The sequence below is a fragment of the Stegostoma tigrinum genome, chromosome 20 (genome assembly GCF_030684315.1).
Source record: "Stegostoma tigrinum isolate sSteTig4 chromosome 20, sSteTig4.hap1, whole genome shotgun sequence".
Classification (NCBI taxonomy): Eukaryota; Metazoa; Chordata; class Chondrichthyes; order Orectolobiformes; family Stegostomatidae; genus Stegostoma; species Stegostoma tigrinum.
In genome coordinates, this window is record NC_081373.1 from 3,205,742 (window position 1) to 3,233,581 (window position 27,840).

Sequence of the window (27,840 nt, forward strand, 5' to 3'; positions counted from 1 at the left end):
GGTCAGCATTTATATTGTCCATCCCTAATTGCCCAGAGGGCAATTGAGAGTCAACACATAGGCCAGGCCAGATAAAGGATGGCAGTTTCCTTCCCTAAAAGATGTTAGCAAACCCGCGATGTTTTTAGCCGACAAATCGACAAAGGATTTGTGGTCATCTTTAAATCCTTCATTCCAGGTATTTTGCTGAATTCATATTCCACTATCTGCTGTGGCAGGTTTTGAACCTGGGTCCCCAGAATGTTATCTGGACCTCTGGATTAACAGTCCACTGATAATACCACTAGGCTATTCTTCCTCCTTGGCATGTCTCTGTATGGCTGGTGCTATTATGGATGTGTTATCTCAGTCAAATCCATGTCCTTCTTTGTCCACGTGTATGGAGACCAGTGAAAGTTGGTTGCATAGTGTCAGTTGTCTTCCAGGTTGACTGTAAGGATAAAGAACACACGAATACCAACTAGCCAAAAGACACAACCAATTCTCACTGGTCTCACTACATACGGACAAAGAAGGACCCAGATTCAACTGGGACAACACGTCCCTAATAGTACAAGCCAAACAGAGACATGTCAGGTAATTCCTGGCAGCCTGGTATTCCAACCAGAACTCCAAACACATTGAACTGGACCGATACACAAACCACTGTAAAACAGAACTGGAAGTAATGTCAACTACCCCAGCAAATCGAGGCATATAAACAAGCAGGGCAGAACATGAGCGTTTCACTGGAGATGCACTGATGATGTTAACTAGCAGGGTGACAAAATGTCTGCAATCAAACACACTGGCTCGGTGAGAAAATCTACAACTTCATCAACAACCCAAGCGACAAATCTTTCAAAAACTTTAAAAACTTCCACATCATTGCATAAAGACATCAGGGCAATAGAACAGAATACATAATATAGTGGTACAGCTGCAGAGAAAGATCAACTCTAATATAATGAGAGGCCCGTTCATAAGTCTGATAACAGTATGGAAAAAGCTGTTCATAAATCTGTTGGTATGTGTTTTCAAACTTTCATATCTTCTGCTTGATGGAAGTTGTATACAAAGTGACTAAGGTGTCTACTACCAAGAGCTTCAGTCACCTTGACAATACTCCCCTACTTTAGCACAAAAACCGGTACTGTACCTACAGTATCGAGGGCTAGTTTTCTGGAATTTCCGATCCAGATTCCTTTGCCTCTCTAGAATTCCTCTGCCAAGTTCCTCCCACTTTTCAACTTCTCCTTCAAAGCCTTCCTTAAAATTCAATTCATCCCAAAATTCCCTCATTTGGTCCAATATTTGTTGTTAGATTTAAATTTCGAAGTGACTTGGGAGCGAGTTAAAAACATTTTAGGTCATTGCTGCAGTCATAGCTGGTATTTAAATTAGTTTATGTTAAAAACAAAGTTTAAAACAAACTTATTTCTAATAATTTATGGGAAATTTGTGGAATCAGTAAACAATAGCTTTATAAAGAAGTCCTCCCCAAAACAGGCATTGATCAAATGCAACAAGATCGACAGCCCAAAATGCATTTTTTTTTTCCAATGCTTTCGCCAAGATTTATCAGCACACCAGACCATCTGGATTTCATTTGCCGTCATCCAAAACAATCTAAACTGAACATAGATCTAATACTATTATTTTCCTTTATCCTGTTTACACATTTATTTCCACTGGCTTCCCTTCCTTATACTGGACTAGGATCACAAAATAGTCCAGTCGCTGAACAATTGTTGCCTAATCTTCAGACTAGGAGTGTATGCGACAAAAGCTTAATACAAACGTTTTTTGATATTATAAAAAATAAAACAGTAAATAAGAAGCTACATATTTAATTCAGAGGTAAGGAAGAAATTCCTGAATTTAGTGTATCTGTGGAATCCTTTACTGCAGGGGCTGTTGAGGCTGGGTTAAGTATATTCAAGGCTAAATTAGACGTTCTTAAAATCAGTAAGGAACTCGAGGGTTAAAAGAAAAAAGGCAGAAAGTGGATTTCATGGTTCTCAGATCAGCTATGAAAGCAGTGAATGGTAGAGCAGACGTGATGGGTTGAAATTTTTCTGCAGCTAAGTCTTAAGCTTTTTGACCCCACAGGAAACAGATCGCCTGGGTTAAATACAGAAGCTGGTCAGCTGATTTCTTCCAGCTATGATTCGAAAGCCAATAAAAAGTATCAACAGACAACTACATTTTGGTTTCACTTTGAGATCCAATGGAATTTAACGCTTTTCCCCTTGTGACTTTTGGTAGAAAACAGCAATTGATCAGGTGAAAGCAAGCGAGCCCACTTTCTTTCCACGAATGCTTGAATTGAGTCCTTGGCCAGAAGGTCTGTTGGCAATCTTTACACTCCAATAAGGCAATCAACTAACAACAAAAAATAGTGGTGTTATGGGCCAGACCAAATCACTTCAAAAATGTAACAAGGAGATAGTCTGGGCCCTAACTTTTATCTATTTTTTTAAAGGCAGTGTAAAGCACTGTGTTCCAGATGTGATTTGATTGGTCAAACAGCTAGGTTTTAAAGCAAACACATTTTATTCTAACCAAGTTAAAATATAGACAAAATTAGCATAACCTTAAAATGTACTGAAATACTTAACAAAAGAATATCTTATTTAAGTACTAATTCATTAAGTGTTCCAATATAGCAGCACTCTGTAGACACACCCTTGGCAAAGGCAAATTCAGCAAAACAGATTTATCTCACTTGTTATCTCCTCTAGTCCAGGAGAAAAGAGGACCGATACAACCAACCAATCTAGCAGCAGAGGAAGAACTCAAACCTTTCAGTTACAGCACAGAGCTGTATCTGGCAGCTTCAACACTCAGCTCCAACTGAAAAGCTAAACTAAAAAAAAAGCTGTGGGTTTGTATGAACCTGGCTCCAACCACACATGCTTCTTTGTCTAATTTGAAAAAAAAAACACAACTCAGGGAGCTCAAGATAACAAAGCATGAAGCTGGATGAACACAGCAGGCCAAGCAGCACCTCGGGAGCAGAAAAGCTGATGTTTCGGACCTAGACCCTTTGATGAAGGGTCTAGGTCTGAAACGTCAGCTTTTGTGCTCCTGAGGTGCTGCTTGGCCTGCTGTGTTCATCCAGCTTCACGCTTTGTTATCTTGGATTCTCCAGCATCTGCAGTTCCCATTATCTCATGGAGCTCAAAGCTGTTTACCCACTGCTTGTGAAGCAGACATTATAGCACCACCAGCAACGTTCTCTGCAAGAGTACAAATCCAAACACAGGTAGCAGTCTTCACTGAGGGACACTTGGGAAAGCAGGAATTTGTGGAATCAGTCTTCTGAGAGCAAGTATAATTAGGGTTTAGTGTTGAGGGAGTAGAGATTATCATCTCATCCAGAGCTCAGGATATCAAGCACAACTTTTATTAAATATATGCTGGAAGGCAAACTAGACCCAGTAATTGCTTTGGCTACTGAACTATGTGCTATTCTACTAATTGTAGAAAGGTACAGAGTTTGCAAAATCAATAATAGTACCACTTCAGCCCAGAATGGGAATACATAGCCTGAGAACATTCATACCTAAAGACTGTAAGAACGTCTGCTGTCTCTCTGCCTCCGACCCTCAAATTTTTATTCCCACTTGTTTATTTTCCCTGTTTCAATTTGAATTTTCTCTATTTCTTTCTTCATGACTTGGTCAGCTCCTTCTCAATCCACAGATTTCACTGTTTAACAATAACACTATTAATCCCGAGGTTGAGCAATTCCTATCTTTTGGCTCTCACTTGAGTGGCTTTCCTAGCAAAACAAAACTGATCTGAAAAGAGCACACCACTGAATGTATTCCTCCTCAAAAACCTGGTCCGTTATGACTTTACTCAGATAACCTCCACAAAAGCAAATATATTCAGACTATCAGTGATTAATTAATGGAAACAATATTTCGGGTGTCAACCTCAATGACATAATGACACTGCATAAATACTGATGTCAACACTGGATCATAACCAACAGAAAAAGGCTTTTCTTGCTGCATGACATAGTAAATCCTCTATCTAATGTCAAGTGGCTTCAGGGTATATAGTGATTACTTTAAGATCAGCTTAAACAAGTACTAAACTACTTTTTCAGAAAACATATCAGATTTCTTACGGACTTCAGCCAGTACTCTGATTCTCCATGTTCAAACAAGTAAAGAAATGACAAGAAAAACTGTACAGAGATTCTCGATAGAACTTAGTGTTCCAGTTGCTGCAGAATCATAGACAATGGTGGGGATGGGTAAGAGACGTAATTGAGCTATGTAGTTAAAATATTACTCAACTCTTACATTAATAAATCACACTCACTAATACATTAAATACATCAGTACAATTATTCCTCAGACATTGATAGCATAAGGTCCCCCTTATAAACAGCATTTTCATTTGCTTAATTTGACCTGAGGAATGACAGGGCTCCAGAGTCTTTTTCAAAAGCCTTCCAGGTTTTCCAATAATATTTTTAGGGAGTTTTGATGGCCTCTTGAGAAGGCAAGTGGTGCAGTTGCTCAATATTCTCAGCAATACAATGCATTAGACATTGCAGCAATCCCTCAGTCACAAAACAAAGTGTTAACCTGATTTCATATGCTCAGGTCCTGAAGTGAGGTATGAAAGGTCATTGATCTGAAACACTTAACTCCCCACAGGGCAGATCTGAGCATTTGTGGCACTTTCTCTCAGATTTTGCACACAGTCTCCACACCATTTAGTGCGTATTATATTATAAGATAAATGTCCAGGAATTGATAGTATTCCAAGTCCAAGCTTGAAATAAAAAAGGGTTGAGTGTGGTAAAATAGTGTGTAATACATTCAAGACTGCTATTTCTCATTTTCACAGAGCAATGCAAATGTAGTTTTGCACGGCCTATTGCTGCTTCGTTTGTTACCTACAGGGCACACATTACGGGTGTAATGGAATACACTACTAGAATTGTTCAAAAACTCGACTGCTCTTCAATTAATACTTACCAATATCGTTCAATCAATCTCTTGCTGGCTAGTAAAGCAATGCCATGATTTAAAAACCCTCATTTTGTTTTCAAATCCTAAGGCCTTGCCCTTCATAATACATGTACTCTCCTTTCACATCACAAGATGATACCCCAACCGTAAATTCTGGCCTCTGTTTCTGTGTTATGTGATGCTACGTAGCCACTTTAATGATCATAAGAGAAGCAGACCATTCAGCCAGAGAGTCGTCTCCAAGATTCAACAAGATCTGGTAAGCTTCAGAACTACTTTCCAGCTTTGTCCTTGTAACCCTTGATTCCCTTACTGATTAAGAATTTAACTCAGACTTGGATGTACTTAATGACCCAGTCTCAACAGCCCCCTGGAGTAAATAAAATTCCAAGGATTCACTACCCTCATTTCAGTATTAAATGTGTGATCCCCCATTCTAAGATTATACCATTTGGTCCTAGATTCTCCTAGAACGGAAAAACCATCATCATTTCCACACCTACCCTGTCAAGAAATTCTGAGGAGTTCATGCCAACCTACTCAACCTCTTCTGCTAAAATAGTTCCTCTATACCTGGCATTAATTTAGTGAACCATCTCTGGTCCATTTGCAATAGCAGCACATCTTTCTTTAGATAAAGGGCCGAAAACAGTTCAGTATGAGCTGTGGACTGACTAATGCCTTGAATACATACTTCGTCAAAAGGGTCATGAACTTTTGATTACAGTGCAGGGAGATCCTGAGTGAACTGATTTCTAAAATCTGTAACCATCCTGTAGTGATGCCTGGCTTAAAAGAACTACTGGAGTGTTTCCTTCGATTCCCACTGACTCCGGTTTAGCTAGGGCATCTTGAGGCAATAATTCGGCAAATACTGCTTTGATATCAACAGTATCTCAGCTCACCTCTGGAATTCAGCTCTTTTGTCCATGTTTGAACAAGGGTTGAGTAGCCTTGTTGGAACCTAAATTGACCATCAGTGAGCAATACACTTGACAGCACTGTCAATGACCACGTCACTGACTGAAATAACGCAAGAAGCCAGTATCCCATCACTTAGTCACTTTTTATTTACATGTTAGAAGTCACTGATACTGATCCAACTCTCAGTGAGCCGGATGTCTACATTCCCTGTTCTTACGTCAGCCAGGACTCCCCGATTGTGTGGTTGTGGCTGTTTAAACTGGCCCAATCAGGAAACTCAATGGAGGTTTACCTAGCTAATCTCAGTACAAATCACTGTCTCTCCTTGTCCGAGTTAGAAGGCATACCACTTTTTTTGTAGTTCCTCCTGGCATGTTATAGTAAGGGGTCAGGTTCCTCCAATTCGCTCTGTTAGAGGCGGTGTGTAATATACAGTCACTCACGTCTTGCACCCGGTGTGTCTTGAAAGAAATTCATTCTCCTCTTCAGGGGGCAAAGGTGGGCGTGGTGACATCCGCTGTGTCCATGTCAGCTTCCGGGGTATCTTCGACGCTTGACAGATAGGGAGAGCCCACAGGTTCAGGAACAGTTGTAAAGGCAGCCAAGGAGCTAGGCGTGTTGTGTTCCTACATTGTTTTCCCATTTGCAGCTCTTACATGGTCCCCAGGCTTCTTCAGGGCTGTCAAACTGAGCCAAAAACTTGACAAGTCACTGAACATGACTTCACGTCAGCCATGCCTCTTACCCATGCAGAGCCATGGCCCGTTAGCTGTGGCCAACACTTCCAGAAGTCTATGTATTGCAAATGATGCTCACAGTTTTTTTTTCTACCATTGAGTTGTGTTCGACAAATGTACTCTATGCACATCCAGCCAGTTTCAGTGGGCGCCCACAATGACCAAGGACATAGAGCCCTGTAAAAGGACCTGCATAGTTGATGTGTAATCAAGGGTAGGGTTTACCTGCCATTCCTACCAAAATGGGGGAGCTAACAGTATTTACTCCCCTTTTTGGCACTCTGGGGACTGCCCCACCAATGTGGGTATGTCTACGCCCAATCCTTGCTACTAAACGTAACATCTGTGTTTTGGAAACCCCTGCATGACCTTTGAGAAGTTCAACCAGTATCGTGCTCAGGCCAATCACTCTTGCTCTCCTGAATATGCTGTTCTCTACTATGATCTGGGGCTCACCAGGTCCAAAAAAAGTTTTAATTTTGCTTGTGATGACTCTTTGGTTCCCCCATCACCAAATGTTTCAGTTTTGCCAGGACCAGATCTTTTGGAGTCCAAAATCTGATAGTTACAACTGACACCACAAGTGTGTCCAGAAAACTTAAAAACCATTACAGACTCTTCCAGGGTTGGTATCACTGGTGGTGCATGCGCTAGTAGGAGACAGCTCAATACTTGATCTATTGGGTGGTGCTCCAACTTGTAATTGTATACACTTAGCATTGGAGTCCACCACTGAAATTGGCCTGAAGCCATAGATGGCACTGCGTTGCCTTCTTTAAGTAGGCCTAGCAGGGGTTTGTGGTCCATTACTATCACAAATTTACATCCATAAATATATTGCTGGAACTTTCTAACTCCAAATATGGCCTTGAATTATGTTCTGTATTAGCCAAAGTCCTGCATGCATACGCTATTGAGCATTCCTCATCATTGCTCCACCGATGAGCTAACACTCACCTCAGGCATTATGGACAGGAATTGCCTATCAATACCAGATCTCCAACATTTGAGGGGACGATAGCTGTTTCTTCACTTCTTTGAAAGCTATGGCTTGGCTACATGACCATTTCCAATGCTGGCCCTTTACGAGCGGATGCAAAATTGCCAGGATGGAGGTCAAGTTACATATGAACTTTCTGTATTAGTTCATGAGCCCAAGGAAAGACTTAAGCTGCAGTACAGATATGGGAGCCAGGGCACCTTCAATCGCTCTCACCATCTTCCAATGCATGCGACCTGGACTTGTCAACTCTGTTGCCCAAGTAGGTCACCTGGGGAGCCTGGGAGAAATGTCTAAGGACTATGACCAAGTTCTAAGTGTTCCTTATTGGTCTTCCCTGTTATCAGCACGTCATCTAGATAAATGGTGATCTGGGTAAATCTTGTAAAACATACTCAAAAATTGCACAGGCTGACGATACTCCAAGTGGCAGTCTTGTTTTTGGTACAAACCAAAATGGGTATGAACCGTAGCACACTTCTGGGAATCCTCATCGAACTGCAACTGCAAGTACATATGGCTCGTGTGCAGCTTCGTGAAGGACAATCCTATTGCCAGCTTTGTATAAATCCTCTATGCAAGGTACTGGGTATTTATCCAGCTGTGAGAAGCAGTTTACCATTTGTTTAAAATCCTCACAAAGGCAAAATGAACCAGTGGGCTTCACAAACAGTAGAACCAGTGCTGTCCATTCCCCAAACTGGACTGGTTTGATGATTCCTTCACTTTCCGGCCTTCTGATTTCTGCCTCTGTTTTCCCGTAAGGCAAATGGCACTGAGCAGACCTTGCAGAATTGTGGAATTGCTTCCTGGTAAGTACGCAAGGTGCCCTTGGCTCCTTTGACATCCCACTCTTGTCACCACTGAAATAACTCTAGAGGACAATAACCAGTTATAAAAGTCGCCCTTTACTTACAAATGCAAAGTCTTTGACAATGATCCAGCTTCCTCACAGCCAGCTCTCAAGAGTGAACATGGTCCCAATGCTCATTGTATTCAGAGAATACAGTTCCCTGATCACGTCGACATGGTGTGGAGCTGGAGGTACACAGGTCAGGCAACATCAGAGGAGTAAGAGCATTGACATTTTTGGGCCTAAACTTATAATTCTAACCATTTTGTATATAGTAGGTGGGAGGGCATGAAAAATGGGAAATAGAAGGAGGAAAAGTGACCAAGTAAACCTCACCTTTATCAGATCTGCTGATAGATGTCCAGATTTAAGGCATCCTGGATGAAACACTTTAGTAATGCTTTTTCCTTTTACAGTTCAAATAAAGGAAACAGGGACAGGAATGTAATTGAAACCTCTGAATAGGAGGCAAAGAGATGTACACGAATGGGAGCCTTTCAAACAAACAGTTTGATTGAAGGTAAGTTGATTTTGAGGTATGCTATACAAGCATGTTCCTTTCTGAAGTTAGACATTTGTTTCAAACGCACTAGTTGTGATGCCAACAGATCTTTAGTGCAACATTTACTAAGGAACTCGTTCACCTTCAGCCCAAAGAGTAAAGTCAATCGATATAAAGCATTAGAATATTATAAACCAATACACATGATCCAAAACCTGCAAATTCTCCACTGAACTAAAACCAGAAAGTAAAACGTAGACTGCTTTCGGTTTTTCAGACATGGACTGCAGTCAGTACCTTGCCTGTTGCGAAAACTGAAGAGAAAAAGGTTACTGGCATCATCCTCACAAATATTTGCATAGACCAGTGACATATTTCTATCTATTCTAAGAAACAAAGTCTCACTTTTACACTATGGATATCTTAAATGAAATTTTGTGGCACGAACACTAACTAAATGGAATAGATTCAAATCAAGACAGACAGCTCAAACTGGGCACAAGTTCTTGTGACTATTTGCAGTAGAACTTGTTTTTTGGAAGGACTGTAATCACATGCTCTGGAGTGTGTCCCTTGGCCTATCATTGCTATCAACTCTAGTTTCATAAGAAGAATCAGGAGGACGCCACGTCAGGTCAACACCTGGCATACCTCTTGCGCCAATTAAATGAAGCTAGAACTCAAGACCAGTGTATAAAAACAACTTTCTAAGGCCTCTTCTTCAGACTTTCCACAGAGTTACATTGATTTTCAAGAAGCAAAATTAGAAGAGTTCATCAATCTCCCCCAAAAGTAATCAGCCCTCTGTTACGCCTGGGTTGCAAATGCGTTCCATTCTGGAATCTATTCATAAGTCAATTCGTACTGAAGTTTGAACACAATGCAGGATAATATAAAATAGCTATATGCAAGTACATCAAACAGTCACATGTTAGGTCTTTAAAACTACACGCTTGTATGAAGATAACAGTGAGGAGGTGGAGGAACACAGGAGGCCAGGGAGCAGAGGAGCAGGCAAGTTGACGTTTTGGGTCGGCACCCTTCTTCATCCCTGTATGGGATTGCGTTTGTAAGTACAAGTGTTTATAAGTTGGACATTGATAAATTGGGAACCCTCTGTGAAAGGAAAACATTGATTTCTTAGATGCAGTATTTGAAAACAGGCACAAAACAATAAGAAGAAAACTGAATGAGCACAAAATATTTTCAAGATAACTAATACATACACCTATAGACATGAACCCTATAGATATACCCTGTGCATACCTTCCAACAGACTGGTAAGGTCAGTTAATGTGTTTCCATCACACATACACAGAAGGTGGAAGATTTAACCAGACTGTCACCAAGTTTGTTTTAAAAGGTGCATTTTAGAACTTACAACAGCACAGCACAGTACAGGCCTTTCAGCCCAAAACGTCGTGCCTACCTATTATCCTGCTAAGATCAATCTACCCTGCATACCCGACATTTGACTGTTCTCCAAGTGCCCATCCAAAAGTCGCTTAGAAGTATCTGACTCTATCACCACTTCCAGCAGTGCATTCCACACGCCCACCACTCTGTGTAAAGAAGCTACCTCTGACATCTCCCCTATACCTTCCTCGAATCACCTTAAAATTATGCCCCCTCATAATAGTCATTTTTGCCATGGGTAGTTGTCTCTGGCTATCCACTCTATCTATGCCTCTCATCATCTTGTACACCTCTATGAAGTCACCACCTATCTTTCCTCACTCCAATGAAAAAAAAGCCCTAGCTTCCTCAACCTTTCCTCATAGGACCTGCCCTCCAGCCCAGGCAGCATCCTGGTAAATCTCCTCTGCACCTTCTCTAAAGCTTCCACATCTTTCCTATAATGAGGTGGCCGGGTCTGAACACAATACTTGACGTGTGGTCTAACCAGGGTTTTTAAAACAGAACTGCAGCATAATCTCACGGCTCCCAAACTCAATTCCCCTGCCAATGCAAGCCAACACATCATAGGTCTTCTTTACAACCATATCAACTTGGGTAGCAACTTTCAGGGATCTATGGACGTGGAGCCCACAATCCCTCTTCCTCCAAACTGCTGTGAATCCGGGCATTAACCTGTACTCTGCATTCAAACTCGACCTTCCAGAATGAATCGCTTCACACTTCTCGGGGTTGAATTCCGTCTGTCACTTCTTTGCCTAGCTCAGCATCCAATCAATGTCCCGTTGCAACCTACAACAGCCCTCCACCTTGTCCACAACTCCTCCAATTTTCGTGTCATCAGCAAACTTACCAACCCACCTTTCCACTTCCTCATCCAAGTCATTTATAAAGATCGCAAAGGGCTAAGGTCCCAGAACAGATCCCTGTGGATCACCACTGGTCATCGAGTTCCAAGCTGAGTACTTTCCACCTACTACCACTCTGTCTTCTACTGGACAGCCAGTTTTACATCCAGACAGCCAAATTTCCCTGAATCCCATGCCTCCTTACTTTGTGAAATGAGCCTACCACGTGAGACCTTATCAAATGCCTTGCTAAAATCCACATAACACCACACTCACTGCTCTACTATCACCGATGTGTTTTGTCATATCCTCAAAGAAGTCAACAAGGCTTGAGGCATGACCTGCCTCTCGCAAAACCATGCTGACTACTTCTAATCAAACTATGCTTTTCCAAATAATCAGAAATATTGTCTCTCAGAATCCTCTCCAATTAATTTGCTCACCACAGAAGACAGACTGACTGGTCTGTAATTTCCAGGATTACACCTATTCCCTTTCTCGAACAGGGGAATGACATTTGTCACTCTCCTATCTTCTGATACTGTCCCCTGTGTAGTGAGTACGCCATAATCATTGCCAAAAAGGGGCAGCAATCTGTTCTCACTTCCTGTAGATTTCAAGATTTTAAAATTTAGATGATGGACAGGGTTTATTTCAGTAACATCTAATGCATTTTCCTTCCCACCTCACACCATTTAGTAGCTAATGACAATAAGCAAGTAAATTTCACATTCATTTCAAGGAATCCATTACTCAGGAAAATTTGAATAAAAAGGTGTTAGTTAGCTAGATATATCTTTGTTGCCAGTATAAAACTTCTCTCTCCTTTGTATTCTCCACCCTCCAATGGCCTTTTAGCTTTTTTTCCTTTTCTCTCTGCTTCTCTCTCCCCTTGATTCATTAGTATACCTATCACAGCAACAATATGCCTCACACCAATTTTGCCCATTCTATTCAAGAGGGTGACTCATGCACAACTGGTAACACCATGATTGAATTTTCTTATGTATTCTGAGGATTTTAGGGGCAAATTCATCTGCCTTCTTGGTGTATGTTGAGCGCCGGCCAGAACTATATGCACAGAGGTAGATTCAGCATACTACGAACAGAACAAAGCCAGTTCAAAAATAACTGATCAGAGCAATGTGTGCCTTGGTTGAACCATGATACAAAACGGAGTAGTAATCCAGCATGGTCAGTGCAAACATAAGCAGTTGAAGAACTTTGAACCAATTTCAACCTGAAGTGTTGAATAGGTTATCCACCAAGGCTTTCTCCTGAGATTCTTACCATTATGTATGTTAGTCTTCAGTCAATTCAATGTACTCCATGTAATGTTATCATATTGGTGAAAACAGGCTACAGCAAATGTAATAGACCCTGCTGTAGTACTGAATGCTGGTGCTCCAGAAATGGTTTTGCATCTTATCAAGTTGCTACACCACAGGTATTGGTCAAAAGAACATGTGAACATTTGCCTAGATAGATGTGTTCTCAAAACGCAGGCCAAATCCAATCTGACCAATTAGCACAGGTCAAATCCAAAATCGACCAATTACCTCCAATTATCAGTTTTCTTTGACCCAAAGTGATGAAATCTACGACTGACAGTGCCATCACGAAGCACCAATTTCAGCAATAACCTCCATACCAAAAGGTCAGTTTGGATTCTGCCAGGACCACACAACTCTAGATCTCATCACAGCCTTGATCCAAACATCGTCAGAAGTACCTTATTACAGATATTGGGAGTGAGTGATTTATTAACATGAAAGCAGCATTTGACTGTGGGGGGCAGGGTACGCAAGTCTCATCAAAATTGTTTTCAGTGGGAATCAGGAGAAAATTCTTTTCTGATTGTAGTTATACCTTATGTTCTCACCCTTAGGACATTGCTGTAGGAGTTTTCAGGGCGATGTCCTGGACCTAAACATCTTTAGCTGTTTCAATGGCCTTCATTCCAAATAAAATGATTAGAATGGGGGCAGGAAGAGGAAGGGGACAGAGACAGAGACAGACAATTCAAAACTGTTCCGTTCCATTTGCAACATACTAAAGCAGTACACATTCACTGGGTGAAAAGTAACATTCAGTTCACAAGTGGTCAGCAATGATTATTTCCAACAAAAATATTTAATTATCCTTTGATTACAAATGCTTGAAGTAAAAAGTAGAAATTTGAAATAAACACAGCTTTCTTCAGATTGAAACCTAAAAAATCAACATCCAACACAGATTACATTTAATCAGAAACTTAACCAAAACAGGCCAAAAAGGTCTGGACATCAGCAGTGAGTAATTCATCACCCCGTTCCCCCAACATTGATCAAAGCAAAGCTAAAAGTGAATGTTGGAAAACTCGGTACTTTCCTTGATGAAGCTGCTTTAACAACACTCAAGAAGCTCAACAGTATCTAGAACACCAGATTAAACATTCATGCCGTCCACTTATGCACACCATCTAAAAGATGCACTGAGCCCTCAACTGTACCCTCCAAACTGGCAGCCTCTAAGACTTAGAAGGACAGGAGCCAAATGCATAGAGGAAAATCATTACACCCATCCTTGAGTGGAAATCTACTGCTTCTCCTCTAGTGGATCAAAGCTTGGAAGTCCGCTCCCAACTGCACTGCAGTTGTACTTACACCACATGGACTACTGCAAATGAAAATGGAACTCATCACCACCTTCAAGGAAATTAGGAACGAGCAACAAAATATTGAGTGTCAATTAAGCTCATTTCTCCTAATTGAATCAAAACAAATCAAGACACTCCAGCCTGTTGCTGTACTTGGACGATTAGAACTAATAACAATTGACAAGGCACATTCTTTACCTAACTTAAATTGAAAACTGTGTCACAAACAGAGAATAAATCTGATGGAGCAAGCAGATGAGAAAATCTTCATGTTAAGAAGGATATGATTTTCAACCAAGTTAGGAACAGTAAGCAACTTTTAACTATAGATTGTCTTAATGTCTGTCTTTAAATAGAAAAAAAATGAAGTAATAGACTGCGCTAAAAAAGACAAGTTTTCATAAATATCTATAAAAAGACAATGTTAAATAAATATAGTTATTTTGACTGATGTTCACTTCCAAATTAGAGGAAATGTCTAATAATGGTTATCATCATTTGGTTCCCAAATTGACCTTTTAATCATGATGGGCAATAGTTTTCACTCACATTTGAAAAAAGATCATTTTAGATTGGAAACCAGTTCACTTTAATCTCTAGGCATATCTAATAATTATTTGACACATGAAAGACTTACCAACATTTAATTGTTAAGTGGTTTTTACATCAGGATTTTAGAAGATTTTGATACAACCAATTTATTCCAGGTCTTTAAACTACAGTTGGATTTGGGAGCGACTGGACAATATCTCAGCCTTGAGGGTGGATAAAACATTACTTCTATACAATAAAAATATCAAACAATGCAGGTGTCAAAACTTCTCTATTAATACTAACTACTTGGCTACCTTCAAAAATTGGCACGGTGGCACACAGTGCTGCCTCACAGCGCCAGGGACCCAGGTTAAATTCCAGCCTCAGGCAACTGTCAGTGTGGAGTTTGCACATTCTCCTTGTGTCCGCGTGGGTTTCCTCCGGGTGCTCCAGTTTCCTCCCACAGTCCAAAGATGAGCAGGTTAGGTGGATTGGCCATGGGAAATTGCCCATAGTGTTCAGGGAGGTGTAGGTTAGGTGGGTTATAGGGGGATGGGTTTGGGTGGGATACTCTGGAGGTTTGGTGTGGACTTGTTGGGCCGAAGGGTCTGCGTCCACACTGTAGGGATTCTAATTCTAAATCTTTTAACATAGTTTCCCTATGTACTACTGCCAACTTGCCTCATGTACCATCATAGTTTTCAGAAATAAATTTTACTCAACTTCTGAATGACATAATGAATTACTCTTTCTCCACAAAAAAAGGGTCCTTAACAGCAAAGTTATTAATGTGTTCATTATACAACACTGAATCCAAAATAACCTGATATAGTTGGCTCTTCAACATAATACTCCAAAACCCCACCTCTTACACATTCTGGGAGTTAATTCAAAGCATTAGAGCTGACTCCGTTAACCTAGTCCACATTCCATCTAAAGTATTCCGGACTTGTATTCCATAAACTTGCCCCATCCGTGGCCAAGCTGAACCAGCTCAGCTACTATAGCATGATCCACTTGACAATGTGGAAAATTGCCCAGGAATGTCTTGTACATAAAAATCAGGACAAATCCAACCTGGCTAATTACCATGCCAGTTCTAAAGGAAGAATCACTCGACCTTAAATGTTAACTGATTTCTTTCCACGGATGCTGCCAGACCTGCTAGACTTTTCCAAAAATATTAGAAAGGAGGAATCTTGTTAAAAGGCAAGATAACACAATCTCATGTGTTAATAGTACAAGAACTACAATTTCTTGTAAGATGGTCAAATCTACTTAATCCAATGACTAAATGAATATCTTACAAATTTGGGATGGAGGGGAGTAGACTAAATGTGGGGCATTTGAATTTTTGTGAGGACCGCCAACTTGACATCAGTTTTACTATTGAACACTATTTTCAAAACCATTTACCACCTGAAAAGTAGTCGACTGTAACGTTAACAATTTTAATATTAAATTGAATGATTTTAATGGATCATTCTCATTTCGTTGCCTTATTCAGTATTGATAATATTTGTTATAAATGCCTAAGTAAACTGAAAACAGAGACACTCATGATAAATGAATAACTTAGCCAAGTTTTTTTTGCATTGCTGCAATAGGAAATCAGTTAATACTAACTGACAATATATTTGGCATGAGATTAGCAGCTATTATCTAAGCTACATTCTTGAAGATGGCTGCACTGTTTGCTTGGTGTTGGGGCAACTTGCTACCATAATTGGGTCAAACATGGGTCCAACATGGGTCCTGGGAATTTGATAAGTGCCAAGCTTGATGCAGAGGCCAAGCTCCAAGAAAGAAAACATTTCAGTAGACTGCTCAACATTGTTAATGTTTTCACGTTAAAATAACCGATTGCAAAATGTAATTTCATATTTGCCATCCTCCAATGGAGCTTTGATATTTTATTAGCATCAATTGAAGTTAAGAACGTGTGGGTGGGTGACAGTGCTCAGATGGGTACTTTAACAGGATGCAAGTCAGTCTAGGAGATACATGTAGAGAATGAATCATGACAGTGGAATTGAAGATGGAGCCTCATTTTTTCCTTCAACTGACTATCAGAGTATACATGAGGTGCTCAGGATCACAGTACCCCCAAAAGTGGAGCTCATCACAACAAGTAGGTTGGTGAGCGATAAGAGATAACACGGTGTAAAGGTGGATGAAAACAGTAGGCCAAGCAGCAAAGCTTGAAGTTTCGGGTCGAGACCCTTCATTTCTGAAGAACGGTCTCAACCCGAAGCATCAAGCTTCCCTGCTCCTTGGCCTGCTGTGTTCATCCAGCTTCACACCATGTTATCTTAGACTCTCCAGCATCAGCAGTTCCTACTATCTTTGCGAGCTTTAAGTTTGGGGTCATGAGCTCAGAAGTGCTGCTACGTAGCTCTACTCTACTTCTCACAGGTCTGCTGTTCCTTATCCCTTGCTTACTCAATTTGCAGAAAAGGTCACAACAATTTTAAAGCCTCAAGTAAGCTCAAGAAAGTTTGGGAAAACTCTGAACACTAATCCTAATAGCTTTTCTTTTTCAAAAAAAAAAATCAATAACTGGTTACATTAACATGTTTTTGTCTCTAAAAATGATTGCATATTTGGCACAATCTTTTACTTATAAACAATATGAATGGGTCATTACAAACTACCAAGCCATCTTATAACTTTGCATGCAGTGCTGGGACAAACAAAACAGTGTGTATTAACTGCGTAGGAAATAAATGTTATTTGATGCAGAAGCGTACATTGAAGCTAGAGCAGAAAAAAAAAATCATGAATTAATTCTACCCTAAAATCGCTAGGCTGGGAGACTGGAATAAATTTTACTTCTTTCCCATAGTTTAATAGGCTAATCCACAACATAGAAGGGCCTCTAGCCTACGAAATACAACAAATTCCAATGAATCATTTGTCTCCCAGGTACCACAATCTGTCTTTTTGAGTTTGGTCATTCCATCCATAAGATCTTATTATACAAAAAGAACTATGTTGTTCTGATAGTTGAGGTAGAGATTCTAAAGAAGGTTGACTGAGGGGCTCCTGTGGCCTGTGTGCACTTAACAGTGGAAATAGATAAGCATGTTACTAAACACTGAAAATTTTCAAAAAATTGTGGACAAGGATTCGTAGAGGCTTTTTTTAGATTTTGTTGTAAAGAATTACTCACTCAATCTATTTTGCATTGTTGTCTTTGTTGAACAAGATATAACAGCAGCATGTATATTGTTCAATAGGTGGAAAAGCTTAGAGCCCTTATGGCATTCCAGCTGAGGTCTTCAAAACTGGAGGAGCTTTGATCACATCAAGATTCCATCCAGCATTCACCCTGCAGAATTGACAGGAAGAATCACACTCAGCCTTGAAGGGAGGAATGAACTAGCTAACTGCAAAGGAGATGGATAAGTAAGGTTATAGAAACAAACAAACGTCATTATTCAATTGTCTACAGCAGGGAAAACCTTGACAATTCTCCTGAAATGTCCACTGTTTTTGTTGAGGCAAACCAGCCGAAGACACACAATCAAGTTTTATACTTTCCAAAAGGGGCCTCTGACTTGATATTTGAGCAGACAAATGCATGAAAAATAATGAGAAAAATCACAATCACAAAACTCTTCAATACAATCTTTGACTTGACCAAAACATTTTATTCGTTGAATCACGAGGCTTGATGGATTTTTCTCCAGAGATTTAAATGTTCAAGAGACTTCACCACAATCGTACAACTGTTTCATGATGAAAGAGTGGGAGATCAGAAACAGATCTTTTCAAAATCCAGACTGGTGTCAAAGCTATGCAATTATCTATCTTTTTCACAATCTGACTGGTTATTCACCTCAGAGAGCAACTGCCTTCTGTGTGAGCATTAAGCAACACCTGAATGGTAAATTCTAAACTTCAACTGTTATCATGCCAAAGCTAAACTGACTGCAAGCCATAAATGACCAGTCAACTGCAGCGTCCTCTTTGAAGAAAATTCTACAAACATCATTGTAATTTAATTTGCAAATGTTTTGTAATGTATATTGGATAGCTGTAAAGCATCTCTCTCCCCAGACAGTTAACTCTTGAATGGCTGGCATTCCAGAGGACAAAGCAAATGACACAAATATATTATGAAGCTCCCCTTGAAGCACACAAGCACTGAGCACTGTGGAAAAAACAACTCTGGAGGAGCTTGCTGCCAGTCAGATTGGCAATAACTTGTTCAAAATGCATCATGTTTTGAATTCAAACCTCTTAAATAGCGAGGCAGAGTGCCAACCTCTGGACTGAAAGGCAACCTACCCACATGCAAAAGATTCACTTTCTTCAGGCAGAAGACCCATGACAGGAAACTCTCAATCCTGTGCAGGTGTTATTCTCAAGAAGAAGGAACCAATAATGACAAAATCACTACCAGAAAAAGATGGTGCAATTAAGAGGTGGGATTTTTTCCTTACCAAATAAAACTTCAATTGGACATTAGAAATATGTTCAATCTCAAAGAATATACAGACTTTGGAGAAAGGTTCAGTAAGATATTTCAATGGCACAGCGAAACATTTTGGCTTATATCTCCCTGATTTAGAGGTTAGCGAGTGATCCAATTGAAGTATTTGAAATGGTTTAAAAAGGGTTAATCCACCACCCTCTAAAAGGGTTCCTACATTCTATGGTACCAGGAATCTGAAAACAGTCTCCCACAAACATCCACAAAAGGTTGGGTTAAAAAAATTTCCACTACAGATTTTTGTGACAAAGCAGATAAAGCAACTGACTAGGAAAGCAAACTGAAATGTTGCTGATTATTGCAAGAGGAATTGAAAATGAAAACTAGAGATGTATTGTTGCAGTTGTGCAAAAACATTGATGAGACCACAACTTGAGTATGATGTACCGTTTCTGTACTATTTAATTAAAAATGTAAATGCATTTGAAGCAGTTCAGGAGAATGCTCATTCGACTGATATATGGGATTAGGGATTAACTTCAGAGGAAAGTTTGCACAGTATCTATGGGCTTGACAGTTATTGAAGAAAAGATGTCTCCCCTTAAGAAGGGAAACTAGAACTAGGAGACACAGTTTAAAAATAAGGATTCTCATGAGGGAGTTGATGGTTTAGTGGTATTATCACTAGACTATTAATCCAGAAATTCAACTAATATTCAAGGAACTCGGGTGAGAATTCCACCATGCCAGAAAGTAGAATTTAAGTTCAAGTTCAATTTAAAAAAAATTCCAGTTCGGAATTTACTGATGACCATGAAACCATCGGCAATTGTCAGAAAACACATTTGGCTTCCTAATGTCCTCAAGAAAGAAAACGTCTGCTATTCTCATCCGATCTGACCTACACACGATTCCAGACCACAGCAATGTGGTTGACTCTCAACTTCCCTGGGAAATGGCTGAGCAAGCGCAAGTATCAATTCTTTGTTGAGGCTTCAAAGCAAATTTTTAAAAAAGGATCATCTGGCATCAACCTAGGCACCAGACTTGACGACCCTGCAAGTCCTCTTAAAATGGGAGAGCTGTCTCACATATTAATTATACTCAAGAATCAGTTGACTATGTCCCAAAGACCATCACGATCCCCGGATATGCTCTGTCCTACTAGTAGATCAGATCCAGCAGAGATTTCCGGCACAGTGGTATGCGGAGTCAGGAGGGAGTTGCCCTGGGGTACACAACAATGACTAGACCCCAATGAAATCTCATGGCTTCAGGCTAAACATGGGCAAGGTAACTTCCCGCTGACTATCACGTACCACCCTCCTGCAACTGAAGAATCAGTTCTCAGGATAGCAAGGCTTAAACTGTACTCTGGGTGGGGGATTTCAACGTCCACCACCAAGACTAGCTTGGCAACAGCACCACTGATCGAGCTGGTCGGATTCTAAAGGACATAGCTTCTAGACTGGATCTGTAGCAGGTAATGGGAGAACACACGAGGGAAAAAACGTACTCTGCTTCATCCTTATCAATTTACTGGTTGCTGAGGCACCTGTCCATGACAGAATCATTAACAGTGACCTTAGCACAGTCCTTTTGGAGATGCAGTTCCGCCTTCACATCGAGAATACCCTCCATGTTGTGTGGCGCTATCACCATGCTAAATGGAACAGACTTCAAACAGATCTAACGATTCACTGGGCATCCATGAGGCACTGTGGGTCATCAACAGCACGTGAATTATTCTCCAACACAATCTGCAACCTTATGGCCTGACATATCTCCCACTCAATCATTACCATCAAGCCAGGGGATCAACCCTGGTTCAATGGAGAGTGCAGGGGGGCACACCAGAGCAGACCCAGGCATACCTAAAAGAGGTGTCAACCTCATGAAGCTGCCAAGTAGGACAATTTGCATGCCAAAAGCAGAAGCAGCAAATGACAAAACAGAGGTAAGCAATGTGACAACCAAAGATCTAAGCCCTACAGTCCTGCCACCTCCAGTCATGAATGGTAGTGAACAATAACTCACTGGAGGAGGTAGCTCCACAAAAATCCCCATCCTCAATGAAGGAAGAGCCCAGAAGACAAAGCTGAAGCATTCACAAAAATCCTCAGCCAGCAGCACCAAGTGAATGGCCCATCTCCGCCTCCTCCAGGGTCCCCAGCATCAGACACCAGTCTTCAGCTAACTCTATATGATATCAAGAAATGGCTGGAAGCACCTGATACTGGAAGGGCTTTGGATCCCGAATGCCATTCCAGCAACAGAACTGAAGACTTGTGCTTCAGAACTCGCCACTTCTCTAAACAAGCTCTTCCAGTATAATGACATCATAGGCAATTCTCCACATTTGTCAGGTAAATGCCAAAGTATGTTGTGCACACAAAAAAAAGGTCAAATCCAACCTAGCCAGTTGAGGAAGAGTCATCACATCTGAAAACATTACCTTGGAAATTTTCTTCACAGATCCTGCCAGACCTGCTGAGCTTTTCCAGCAACTTCTGTTTTTGTTTCTGGCGAATTACTATCAGTATATGCTCAATCATCAGTAAATTTGTTGAAGATGTCATCAACACAGCCAAACAGCACCTGCACAGCAATAATCTTCTCTGACGCCCAGTTTGGTTCTGCCAGGGCCACTCAGCTCCTGACTTCATTACAGCCTTGGTTCAAACAAACATGGACAAAAGAGCTGAATGCCAGAGAAAAGGTGACAGTGACAGTCCTTGACATCAAGGTCGTATTTGACCAAATGAGGAAGGAAGGAGCCCTGGTAAAACTGAATCAATGGGCGTCAGGGGACAAATTCTGTACTGGTTGGAGTCATATCTGGCAGATAGGAAGATAGTTGGCATTTCTAGAGTTTAGTCATCTCAGGTCCAGGACACCTCTGCAGGATTTCCTGAGTGTACTGTCTAAGGCCTAACCATCTTTAATGACCTTCCATCCATCACAGGGTCAGAAGTGGGGATGTTGCCAACTATTGATCAATTTGCAGCACCATTCATAGCTCCTCATACACTGAAGCAGTCCATATTCAAAGGCAACAAGATCTGGATAATATCCAGGCTTGGGCTGACAAGTGGCAAATAACATTTATACTGCAGATTTCTCCAATAAAGAGACAATTCAACCACCGCTTATTAATTCAATGGTGTTATCATCATTGAATTTCACCGCAGTCACCATCCTTGGTACTTCTACTGACCACACACTCAACTGGACTTACCACATAAACACAGTGGCTACAAACAGCAGGTGAGAGACTAGGGATACAGTGAGTAATTCACTTCCTGACTTCCCAAAGCCTGTCCACCATCCTCAAGGCACAACTCAGGACTGTGATAGAAAACTCTCCACTTGCCTGGTTGGGTGCAGCTTCAACACAAGAGGCTGACACCACATCTATTAGCATCCACTCGCTCCACACCAACAATCAATAGCAGTAGTATCTACAAGATGCACTGCAGAAATTTACCAATGATCCTTAGACAGTACCTTCCAAACCCTCAACCAGTTGCATCTAGAAGGACATGGGAACACCACCACCTCCAAGTCACTCATCATTGTGTCTTGGAAATATATCATCAAGCTTTCACTGTTGTTGGGTCAAAATCCTGGGATTCCCTTCCTAAAGGCCCTGTAGATCAACCTACGACACCTGGACCAGTGTTTCAAAAAAAGTACCTCATGACTACTGTTCGGTTCGTTTTTCAGAGACCCTCACAGAATTGATGCAAGAGCAAGATACTGGCCTGGTTACAAAAACACAATCCTTTATTATTAAGTACAAGCTGTGGAGGATCGCTGTACGCAACCCGGCACAGAGTGTTGAGTATCATAAGCGATTCTCTCCGAACAGGGGACAGTCCCCGCTTTTATACCCTTGGAATTGGCAGATACATAAAACAATTATTAGATCTGAAACATCATGAGTATGTGGTCACGTCGCTACAATGAGAACAGGATAAAAGTTTGATGGTCATATGATAACGACAGATGCTATTTCAAGTGGTGACAACGGCCTGGCTTGATCAAAGGTCACTGACCTGGCCATTTCAGCAGAAACAGGGGTAGGCAGCAGCGTGGGTAGAGCCATAACGATTACTGAGCTTAATGCTTTTTGTGTTTACAGATGTTCCACACCCCTACATATGTTTCACGCCCAATCCTATTCTGGCAGGAAGTTGAGACAGTGTTCACATACCCTTGTGAGGGGAGTTAAGGAGCATAAAAATTCAGGGGACGTTAACCCATTAATATCTCACTACCTTCAAGGGCAGACAATTAAGCCAGGAAATGTCCACATCCCACAGGTGAGAATACAAAAACAAGCCTTTGTTTTAAGGCAGCAATAAAGGAAGATTTTTTTTTGATTCATACATGAGACATAGGTATCGCCAGCTAGGTTAGCACTTATTGGCCATCCCCAATTGTCCAGTGGGCAGTTAGGAGTCAACCACATTGCTGTCGGTCTGGAGTCACACGTAGGACAGGCCAGGTAAGGATGGCAGTTTCCTTCCTTAAAAGGATACTAGTGAATCACAGATAACAAAGTGTGGAGCTGGATGAACACAGCAGGCCAAGCAGCATCTCAGGAGCAGGTTTTACAACAGTTGGCAATGGTTTCATGGTCATCATTCAGCTCTTATTTCCAGATTTTTATTGAATTCAAATTCAAATTCAACCATCTGCTGTGGCTGGATTTGAACTCAGATCCCTAGAATATACCTGCGTTTCTGGATTAACAGTCCAATCCAATGATACCACTGGACTGTCAACTCCCCTCGGATATGCAAATCTTTGGAACATTCTTCCCAGACAGCGATGGAGGCAGAATCATTACATGTTTTTAAGTTAGAGATAGATAAATGGCTGACTAACAGGGCCAGGATTGTCACAGTAGATGGCAATGTGGAGTAGAGGTCACAAATCAGATGAGCCACAATTTTAGGAGAAGGCAGAGCTCAAGGCACTGAATGACCTGCTCTTAAATCATGTTTGCGTGAGTATTATGGATGCAGTATATCTAGGTTTCTAAAAAAGCACTCCATTAAAAAACAAAAAAAGGTGTCAACAAAAAAAAAGGTTAATAGGTAAGATCAACAACAGAAGTTGCTGGAAGCATCTGTGAAGAAAAATAAATCAGTTAACCTTTCGGGTCCAGTGACCCTTCCTGTTCGGAGGAAGGCTCACTGGACCCGAAATGTCAACTCTTGGTTTTTTTTTTCTTTAGATGCTGCTAGACCTGCTGAGCTTCCAGCAATGTGTGTTTTTGTGCCTCATTTACAGCATCCACAGTTCTTTAAGTTTTTATTAGGCAAGATATTAGATTATGTCATTGGGATAAATATATTAGCATGGATAGAGGATTAGTTTATGGCAAATACTTGAATAAGTAGTTTAGAGAGGATCTGAGGAAAATCATTTCTACCACCTACTAGGTGAAAAATATGAACATGCTGCTCGAGTGTGTGGAGGAGGCAGGTATTCTTGCAACTTTTAAGAAGTGTATGATTGAGCACTTGAAATACCAGGACACATTAGACTATGGTCCAAGTGCAGACAAATTGGATTAGCATAGCTTGGTGTTTGTTAGTCAGCACAGATGCGGTGAACCAAAAGGCCTGGTTCTCAGCTGTACGATTCTAAATTATAATTTACTCAGTCACATAGTGAAGCTGAGGAATCAAAAAGTATCTTAAATAAGTAGTTTGGTGGAGATGGCATTTTCAACTATTAGTCAAAAATATAGTTAAATGAAATTCTAAAGATCATAAAAGGAAACCTTTACAGACCGATTACACATTGATGTTACATTCTTATTCTGATCAGATAAAGCTAACAATGGTATGAATCATACAAAAAAAAATGTTATAACACTACTAATAATGCATACGAAAACTAAATGTTATAGACTGACCTTTGCTTACTATCTACCATTCAATTATGATATGAAATTAGAGGTAAAGTCAGATTAAAAAATTTTTAAAACATGAATTCATATTGCTGCCCACATCATTCAAGTGTGGGAAGAGACTGTCTTATGACATACTTTCAAGTCTTGACTGAAAACAAAATGTATTTGGCAATACCATTGTGAAGGTGAAAAATGCTACATATTCCAAACAGGGAGGAGGGACAAAGTAACTGACTTTGTGAAAAGGACTATGAATCCTAATTTCTTTCAGAGGGTCACAAGTCTGTGAAACTATCCTTAGGGCAGTAGAGGCAAAGCACAATTCTTCACTTTAAAAAAAAAGAGAACCTAGGGCTTTAGTGGGTGGACAGGAAAGTGGAGCTAAGACCATGAATCAGATTGGCCATTAGAATGCAAGAGCAGACTAGTGGGTCCAAATGGCCTGTTCTTGCTCACGAATTTGTATGGTTATTTTAAAAAATAACTAAATTTGCAAGACGGCATGAACCAAACTCAATACATAAAAATTGTAAGTTTGTAAGTTAAATCAAAAGCAAATTTAAGTTGTCGTTCACTTTACTGGAAGAAAAACTAAATGGTATGTTAAATTTTCTTTATACATTGGCGCACCATAAAATGACAAAATCTGGCCATTCTTCTCAAAATGCATTACCACGAATTAGATTCAAGTTTAAACGTTTCTGGGCCTTTCAATAGCTGAACAGTGCGATAGGAGGCAAACTCCTTTTGGGGGGCAAGATGTTAGCCAACAAAATGTTATTACATCTTTAAAATGTATGCAAGAAAAAAATACACTGGCATTTTTTTCTTCACATCACTGCAACAGGTCAGATCTGATCCACATGACTATTATATCTATAATTGATAAGGTAAGGAGGCAAACTCTGAAACCAAGATAATAAAATGTGAGGCTGGATGAACACAGCAGGCCAAGCAGCATCTCAGGAGCACAAAAGCTCGCAGTGAGGTTAAAATAGTACTCTGAAACCAATTGGGTTGGAACAGGGATAAAGCTGGTATTAATCTGATTCAACACCATCAGAAAACAAGAAACAAAAAGAAATGAGAAACAGGCCATTTACCATTCACTACAAAAATCTTGGGCATCAACTGCAATTGCACAGCCATTCTTGATTTCCTGACAGATATGCTTTAAGATTTAAATTGATTCAAATTATGGAAACTCCACAGCCCTCTGGAAAGAGAATTCCCAACATTTCATAACTTTTAGACTGAAAACATTTCTCATTATTCGTAAATTATCCACCCCATATCCCGAGACTGTATCCCACACAAGATTCTCTGACCAGCATAACCATTTCAACTTCTACCCCATCTAATTTCTTCAGTCGTCTCATTTTTCAGGGCCTCACAAAGACCTAATATCACCAAACTACCAAGTCAAGGACTAATTTAGTTAATATTTTTGTATACTCACTGGAGTTGAGAAGAATGAGAGGTAATCTCATTGAAACATAGTATTAAGGGGCTTGACAGGGTAAATGTTAAGAGGATGGTTCACCCTTGGGCGAGTTGTGTGACATTTGGTCCTAGTCTCAGAATAAAGGGGAGATGAGAGAAAAAAAAATCCTTTCTAAAGGCAGAGTATCTTTGGAACTCCTTGCCACAGAAAGCAATGAAGGAAGTGTCCTCAAATACATTTAAGGCTGAGGCAGATAAATTCTTGATCAGTAGGGGAAAAAAAATCAGTCACTATGGGAAAAGGGCAGGAAAGCAGACATGACGAATGCCCGTTCAGCCAAGATCTTATTGAATAGCAGAGCAGCCTTGAGGGACTGAATGGCCAATTCCTGTTTCTATTTCTTATGGTCTCCAATACAAGTACACATTTTCTTAATGGGCTGTTATGACAGTGTTAACGTCCCCGTCTCTGGGTTGTGCCTGGATTTAATTCTCATCTGCCCCATGTGTGTCATAATATGTCTGAACAAGTTGACTACCTACTTCTTTCAAAATATGGAGAAAAGGAAGAATTATACTGGAGAGTAAAAAGAGATTGTAGGCAGCACTTTATGTGGGCCAATAGGGTCCATCAGTTTATTTAAAAATTAATTTCATCTGCTTCAGTAACTGCTTCTTTCAAACTTACGTAAAGGGTTTTACGAACACAAGACAAGATCCTTTCAGAAGTACCAGTCAGTAGCCATAAATAATAGAAATCAATTCAAATAATAAATTTTATTTCTCCCACAAATAAATGTGAATGTCGAGATACAATAGATTATAACTAAACAAATAAGCATACATTGACAAAAGCAGCAACTTAAATATGGGAAAGGATCACTCGCCCCAAAACGTTAACTCAGGTATCTCTCCACATATGCTGTTAGACCCGCTGAACTTTCCAGAAAAGTCTATTTAGTTTGATTTACAGCATCCGCTGTTCTTTTAGTTTTTACTTAATTATGAACATTATTCCTCTTTGCCAATGGCATCATCTTCGGAACTTGTTGCCCATTTTGCTAAAGTTGGCTGAATGGATGAAAATACCTTTTTAAAAAGTAGTTATTATTCAACATGTTCAAACATATCATGACACACCTGGGGCAGATGGGAATTAAAGTCAGGCACGACCTAGAGATGGGGACGTTGACACTGACACAACAGCCAATTAAGAAAATGCGTACTTGTTTTGGAGACCATAAGAAATACAAACAGGAGTTGGCCATTCAGTCCCTCAAGTCTGCTCTGCCATTCAACAAGGTTATGGCTGAACGTGAAGTCATTGGTGGTTTGATCTTGGCAAAATAGTCATCATAAAATCTTCAGAATGCCAATATCTTGAGATCTGATCTATTGACCATATTTCACTATGTCTTCATCATTTCATTGGCAGTTCTTAGACATCAATATTTAACCAAACATTGGATGTCTTTCCCCAAAGAGGCATTAATTGGTCAAAACTAGCTCAGCTGGGAGGGACATGTTTTGTATCTGCTACAAATCTTTTGAAGCAACGACTTGACGTGGAATTCAAATCACAGTAGGAGACTTCCAGAAGAA

The 27,840-nt window shown here is 40.4% G+C and overlaps 1 protein-coding gene across 8 annotated transcripts in view; it reads right to left on the reverse strand.

Annotated features, from left to right (window-relative positions):
- The window catches only part of LOC125461742 (gamma-adducin), a 254,847-nt gene that overhangs the window by 214,851 nt on the left and 12,156 nt on the right, over positions 1-27,840 (reverse strand). Inside the window, exon 2 of one of the 8 annotated variants that reach the window (XM_048550866.2) lies at positions 17,601-17,759. The exons of the other annotated variants lie outside the window; for them this stretch is intronic. The gene's annotated coding sequence lies outside the window, so the exon portion shown is untranslated. The remainder of the gene's footprint in view (positions 1-17,600; positions 17,760-27,840) is intronic. 8 annotated transcript variants of the gene reach the window in all.